Source organism: Spermophilus citellus, assembly GCF_964194105.1.
Source record: "Spermophilus citellus genome assembly, contig: SCAFFOLD_59, whole genome shotgun sequence".
NCBI classification, from domain to species: domain Eukaryota; kingdom Metazoa; phylum Chordata; class Mammalia; order Rodentia; family Sciuridae; genus Spermophilus; species Spermophilus citellus.
In genome coordinates, this window is record NW_027673003.1 from 817,766 (window position 1) to 825,695 (window position 7,930).

Sequence of the window (7,930 nt, forward strand, 5' to 3'; positions counted from 1 at the left end):
AAGAACGACATATGGGGAACCAAGTCACCTTAGTGTTCTGATCATTACCTGAAAGTATCATCCAGTTTGGGTGAAAAAATATTTGCTGAGATTTCTGGAGATTCGTAACTTTTGGAAGCTTGGCAACCCCTTTCCATGAAAGTGTTTCTCGCCAGTCACTGCTTAGGGCTACATCAAGAGGAAACAAAACATAGAGATAGAACGTGAAACTACTTTACTGTGTCAAGTTTCAAGAAGCTAGCACAAACCGTGTTGGATTTAGAGTTCCAAATACATGTATCAATATAGGAGAAAACAGAGTGAAACCTAAAAATTCAAACTGTTACTGGAAATGAACGCTTCAACATAGAAGAACGACATTTAAGGAACCAATTCGCCTTAGTGTACTGATCATTACCTGAAAGTATCATCCACTTTGGGTGAAAAAATATTTGCTGAGATTTCTGGAGTTTCATAATTTTTGGCAGCTTGGCAACCCCTTTCCATGGAAGTGTTTCTCGCCAGTCACTGCTTAGGGCTACATCAAGAGGAAACAAAACATATAGATAGAACGTGAAACTACTTTACTGTGTCAAGTTTCAAGAAGCTAGCACAAACCGTGTTGGATTTAGTGTTCCAAATATATCTATCAATATAAGAGAAAACAGAGTGAAACCTAAAAATTCAAACTGTTACTGGAAATGAACGCTTCAACATAGAAGAACGACATATGGGGAACCAAGTCGCCTTAGTGTACTGATCATTACCTGAAAGTATCATCCAGTTTGGGTGAAAAAATATTTGCTGAGATTTCTGGAGATTCGTAATTTTTGGGAGCTTGGCAACCCCTTTCCATGAAAGTGTTTCTCGCCAGTCACTGCTTAGGGCTACATCAAGAGGAAGCAAATCATAGAGACAGAACGTGAAACTACTTTACTGTGTCAAGTTTCAAGAAGCTAGCACAAACCGTGTTGGATTTAGAGTTCCAAATACATGTATCAATATAGAAGAAAACAGAGTGAAACCTAAAAATTCAAACTGTTACTGGAAATGAACGCTTCAACATAGAAGAACGGCATTTGGGGAACCAAGTCGCCTTAGTGTACTGATCATTACCTGAAAGTATCATCCAGTTTGGGTGAAAAAATATTTGCTGAGATTTCTGGAGATTCGTAATTTTTGGGAGCTTGGCAACCCCTTTCCATGAAAGTGTTTCTCGCCAGTCACTGCTTAGGGCTACATCAAGAGGAAACAAAACATAGAGACAGAACGTGAAACTACTTTACTGTGTCAAGTTTCAAAAAGCTAGCACAAACCGTGTTGGATTTAGTGTTGCAAATAAATCTATCAATATAAGAGAAAACAGAGTGAAACCTAAAAATTCAAACTGTTACTGGAAATGAACGCTTCAACATAGAAGAACGACATATGGGGAACCAAGTCGCCTTAGTGTACTGATCATTACCTGAAAGTATCATCCAGTTTGGGTGAAAAAATATTTGCTGAGATTTCTGGAGATTCGTAACTTTTGGAAGCTTGGCAACCCCTTTCCATGAAAGTGTTTCTCGCCAGTCACTGCTTAGGGCTACATCAAGAGGAAAAAAAACATAGAGATAGAACGTGAAACTACTTTACTGTGTCAAGTTTCAAGAAGCTAGCACAAACCGTGTTGGATTTAGAGTTCCAAATACATGTATCAATATAGGAGAAAACAGAGTGAAACCTAAAAATTCAAACTGTTACTGGAAATGAACGCTTCAACATAGAAGAACGGCATTTGGGGAACCAAGTCGCCTTAGTGTACTGATCATTACCTGAAAGTATCATCCAGTTTGGGTGAAAAAATATTTGCTGAGATTTCTGGAGATTCGTAATTTTTGGGAGCTTGGCAACCCCTTTCCATGAAAGTGTTTCTCGCCAGTCACTGCTTAGGGCTACATCAAGAGGAAACAAATCATAGAGACAGAACGTGAAACTACTTTACTGTGTCAAGTTTCAAGAAGCTAGCACAAACCGTGTTGGATTTAGTGTTCCAAATACATCTATCAATATAAGAGAAAACAGAGTGAAACCTAAAAATTCAAACTGTTACTGGAAATGAACGCTTCAACATAGAAGAACGACATATGGGGAACCAAGTCGCCTTAGTGTACTGATCATTACCTGAAAGTATCATGCAGTTTGGGTGAAAAAATATTTGCTGAGATTTCTGGAGATTCGTAATTTTTGGGAGCTTGGCAACCCCTTTCCATGAAAGTGTTTCTCGCCAGTCACTGCTTAGGGCTACATCAAGAGGAAGCAAATCATAGAGACAGAACGTGAAACTACTTTACTGTGTCAAGTTTCAAGAAGCTAGCACAAACCGTGTTGGATTTAGAGTTCCAAATACATGTATCAATATAGAAGAAAACAGAGTGAAACCTAAAAATTCAAACTGTTACTGGAAATGAACGCTTCAACATAGAAGAACGGCATTTGGGGAACCAAGTCGCCTTAGTGTACTGATCATTACCTGAAAGTATCATCCAGTTTGGGTGAAAAAATATTTGCTGAGATTTCTGGAGATTCGTAATTTTTGGGAGCTTGGCAACCCCTTTCCATGAAAGTGTTTCGCGCCAGTCACTGCTTAGGGCTACATCAAGAGGAAACAAAACATAGAGACAGAACGTGAAACTACTTTACTGTGTCAAGTTTCAAGAAGCTAGCACAAACCGTGTTGGATTTAGAGTTCCAAATACATGTATCAATATAGGAGAAAACAGAGTGAAACCTAAAAATTCAAACTCTTACTGGAAATGAAAGCTTCAACATAGAAGAACGACATTCGGGGAACCAAGTCGCCTTAGTGTACTGATCATTACCTGAAAGTATCATCCAGTTTGGGTGAAAAAATATTTGCTGAGATTTCTGGAGATTCGTAATTTTTGGAAGCTTGGCAACCCCTTTTCATGAAAGTGTTTCTCGCCAGTCACTGCTTAGGTCTACATCAAGAGGAAACAAAACATAGAGACAGAACGTGAAACTACTTTACTGTGTCAAGTTTCAAGAAGCTAGCACAAACCGTGTTGGATTTAGTGTTCCAAATACATCTATCAATATAAGAGAAAACAGAGTGAAACCTAAAAATTCAAACTGTTAATGGAAATGAACGCTTCAACATAGAAGAACGACATATGGGGAACCAAGTCGCCTTAGTGTACTGATCATTACCTGAAAGTATCATCCAGTTTGGGTGAAAAAATATTTGCTGAGATATCTGGAGATTCGTAATTTTTGGGAGCTTGGCAACCCCTTTCCATGAAAGTGTTTCTCGCCAGTCACTGCTTAGGGCTACATCAAGAGGAAACAAATCATAAAGACAGAACGTGAAACTACTTTACTGTGTCAAGTTTCAAGAAGCTGGCACAAACCGTGTTGGATTTAGAGTTACAAATACATGTATCAATATAGAAGAAAACAGAGTGAAACCTAAAAATTCAAACTGTTACTGGAAATGAACGCTTCAACATAGAAGAACGACATATGGGGAACCAAGTCACCTTAGTGTACTGATCATTACCTGAAAGTATCATCCAGTTTGGGTGAAAAAATATTTGCTGAGATTTCTGGAGATTCGTAACTTTTGGAAGCTTGGCAACCCCTTTCCATGAAAGTGTTTCTCGCCAGTCACTGCTTAGGGCTACATCAAGAGGAAACAAAACATAGAGTTAGAACGTGAAACTACTTTACTGTGTCAAGTTTCAAGAAGCTAGCACAAACCGTGTTGGATTTAGAGTTCCAAATACATTTATCAATATAGGAGAAAACAGAGTGAAACCTAAAAATTCAAACTGTTACTGGAAATGAACGCTTCAACATAGAAGAACGGCATTTGGGGAACCAAGTCGCCTTAGTGTACTGATCATTACCTGAAAGTATCATCCAGTTTGGGTGAAAAAATATTTGCTGAGATTTCTGGAGATTCATAATTTTTGGAAGCTTGGCAACCCCTTTCGATGGAAGTGTTTCTCGCCAGTCACTGCTTAGGGCTACATCAAGAGGAAACAAAACATAGAGACAGAACGTGAAACTACTTTACTGTGTCAAGTTTCAAGAAGCTAGCACAAACCGTGTTGGATTTAGAGTTCCAAATACATGTATCAATATAGGAGAAAACAGAGTGAAACCTAAAAATTCAAACTGTTACTGGAAATGAACGCTTCAACATAGAAGAACGACATATGGGGAACCAAGTCGCCTTAGTGTACTGATCATTACCTGAAAGTATCATGCAGTTTGGGTGAAAAAATATTTGCTGAGATTTCTGGAGATTCGTAATTTTTGGGAGCTTGGCAACCCCTTTCCATGAAAGTGTTTCTCGCCAGTCACTGCTTAGGGCTACATCAAGAGGAAGCAAATCATAGAGACAGAACGTGAAACTACTTTACTGTGTCAAGTTTCAAGAAGCTAGCACAAACCGTGTTGGATTTAGAGTTCCAAATACATGTATCAATATAGAAGAAAACAGAGTGAAACCTAAAAATTCAAACTGTTACTGGAAATGAACGCTTCAACATAGAAGAACGGCATTTGGGGAACCAAGTCGCCTTAGTGTACTGATCATTACCTGAAAGTATCATCCAGTTTGGGTGAAAAAATATTTGCTGAGATTTCTGGAGATTCGTAATTTTTGGGAGCTTGGCAACCCCTTTCCATGAAAGTGTTTCGCGCCAGTCACTGCTTAGGGCTACATCAAGAGGAAACAAAACATAGAGACAGAACGTGAAACTACTTTACTGTGTCAAGTTTCAAGAAGCTAGCACAAACCGTGTTGGATTTAGAGTTCCAAATACATGTATCAATATAGGAGAAAACAGAGTGAAACCTAAAAATTCAAACTCTTACTGGAAATGAAAGCTTCAACATAGAAGAACGACATTCGGGGAACCAAGTCGCCTTAGTGTACTGATCATTACCTGAAAGTATCATCCAGTTTGGGTGAAAAAATATTTGCTGAGATTTCTGGAGATTCGTAATTTTTGGAAGCTTGGCAACCCCTTTTCATGAAAGTGTTTCTCGCCAGTCACTGCTTAGGTCTACATCAAGAGGAAACAAAACATAGAGACAGAACGTGAAACTACTTTACTGTGTCAAGTTTCAAGAAGCTAGCACAAACCGTGTTGGATTTAGTGTTCCAAATACATCTATCAATATAAGAGAAAACAGAGTGAAACCTAAAAATTCAAACTGTTAATGGAAATGAACGCTTCAACATAGAAGAACGACATATGGGGAACCAAGTCGCCTTAGTGTACTGATCATTACCTGAAAGTATCATCCAGTTTGGGTGAAAAAATATTTGCTGAGATATCTGGAGATTCGTAATTTTTGGGAGCTTGGCAACCCCTTTCCATGAAAGTGTTTCTCGCCAGTCACTGCTTAGGGCTACATCAAGAGGAAACAAATCATAAAGACAGAACGTGAAACTACTTTACTGTGTCAAGTTTCAAGAAGCTGGCACAAACCGTGTTGGATTTAGAGTTACAAATACATGTATCAATATAGAAGAAAACAGAGTGAAACCTAAAAATTCAAACTGTTACTGGAAATGAACGCTTCAACATAGAAGAACGACATATGGGGAACCAAGTCACCTTAGTGTACTGATCATTACCTGAAAGTATCATCCAGTTTGGGTGAAAAAATATTTGCTGAGATTTCTGGAGATTCGTAACTTTTGGAAGCTTGGCAACCCCTTTCCATGAAAGTGTTTCTCGCCAGTCACTGCTTAGGGCTACATCAAGAGGAAACAAAACATAGAGTTAGAACGTGAAACTACTTTACTGTGTCAAGTTTCAAGAAGCTAGCACAAACCGTGTTGGATTTAGAGTTCCAAATACATTTATCAATATAGGAGAAAACAGAGTGAAACCTAAAAATTCAAACTGTTACTGGAAATGAACGCTTCAACATAGAAGAACGGCATTTGGGGAACCAAGTCGCCTTAGTGTACTGATCATTACCTGAAAGTATCATCCAGTTTGGGTGAAAAAATATTTGCTGAGATTTCTGGAGATTCATAATTTTTGGAAGCTTGGCAACCCCTTTCGATGGAAGTGTTTCTCGCCAGTCACTGCTTAGGGCTACATCAAGAGGAAACAAAACATAGAGACAGAACGTGAAACTACTTTACTGTGTCAAGTTTCAAGAAGCTAGCACAAACCGTGTTGGATTTAGAGTTCCAAATACATGTATCAATATAGGAGAAAACAGAGTGAAACCTAAAAATTCAAACTGTTACTGGAAATGAACGCTTCAACATAGAAGAACGGCATTTGGGGAACAAAGTCGCCTTAGTGTACTGATCATTACCTGAAAGTATCATCCAGTTTGGGTGAAAAAATATTTGCTGAGATTTCTGGAGATTCGTAATTTTTGGGAGCTTCGCAACCCCTTTCCATGAAAGTGTTTCTCGCCAGTCACTGCTTAGGGCTACATCAAGAGGAAACAAAACATAGAGACAGAACGTGAAACTACTTTACTGTGTCAAGTTTCAAGAAGCTAGCACAAACCGTGTTGGATTTAGAGTTCCAAATACATGTATCAATATAGGAGAAAACAGAGTGAAACCTAAAAATTCAAACTGTTACTGGAAATGAACGCTTCAACATAGAAGAACGACATTTAAGGAACCAATTCGCCTTAGTGTACTGATCATTACCTGAAAGTATCATCCAGTTTGGGTGAAAAAATATTTGCTGAGTTTTCTGGAGATTCATAATTTTTGGAAGCTTGGCAACCCCTTTCCATGGAAGTGTTTCTCGCCAGTCACTGCTTAGGGCTACATCAAGAGGAAACAAAACATAGAGACCGAACGTGAAACTACTTTACTGTGTCAAGTTTCAAGAAGCTAGCACAAACCGTGTTGGATTTAGAGTTCCAAATACATGTATCAATATAGGAGAAAACAGATTGAAACCTAGAAATTCAAACTGTTACTGGAAATGAACGCTTCAACATAGAAGAACGACATTTGGGGAACCAAGTCGCCTTAGTGTACTGATCATTACCTGAAAGTATCATACAGTTTGGGCGAAAAAATATTTGCTGAGATTTCTGGAGATTCGTAATTTTTGGAAGCTTGGCAACCCCTTTCCATGAAAGTGTTTCTCGCCAGTCACTGCTTAGTGCTACATCAAGAGGAAACAAAACATAGAGACAGAACGTGAAACTACTTTACTGTGTCAAGTTTCAAGAAGCTAGCACAAACCGTGTTGGATTTAGAGTTCCAAATACATGTATCAATATAGGACAAAACAGAGTGAAACCTAAAAATTCAAACTGTTACTGGAAATGAACGCTTCAACATAGAAGAACGAAATTTGGGGAACCAAGTCGCATTAGTGTACTGATCATTACCTGAAAGTATCATCCAGTTTGGGTGAAAAAATATTTGCTGAGATTTCTGGAGATTCGTAATTTTTGGAAGCTTGGCAACCCCTTTCCATGGAAGTGTTTCTCGCCAGTCACTGCTTAGGGCTACATCAAGAGGAAACAAAACATAGAGACAGAACGTGAAACTACTTTACTGTGTCAAGTTTCAAGAAGCTAGCACAAACCGTGTTGGATTTAGAGTTCCAAATACATCTATCAATATAGGAGAAAACAGTTGGAAACCTAAAAATTCAAACTGTTACTGGAAATGAACGCTTCAACATAGAAGAACGAAATTTGTGGAACCAAGTCGCATTAGTGTACTGATCATTACCTGAAAGTATCATCCAGTTTGGGTGAAAAAACATTTGCTGAGATTTCTGGAGATTCGTAACTTTTGGAAGCTTGGCAACCCCTTTCCATGAAAGTGTTTCTCGCCAGTCACTGCTTAGGGCTACATCAAGAGGAAACAAAACATAGAGATAGAACGTGAAACTACTTTACTGTGTCAAGTTTCAAGAAGCTAGCACAAACCGTG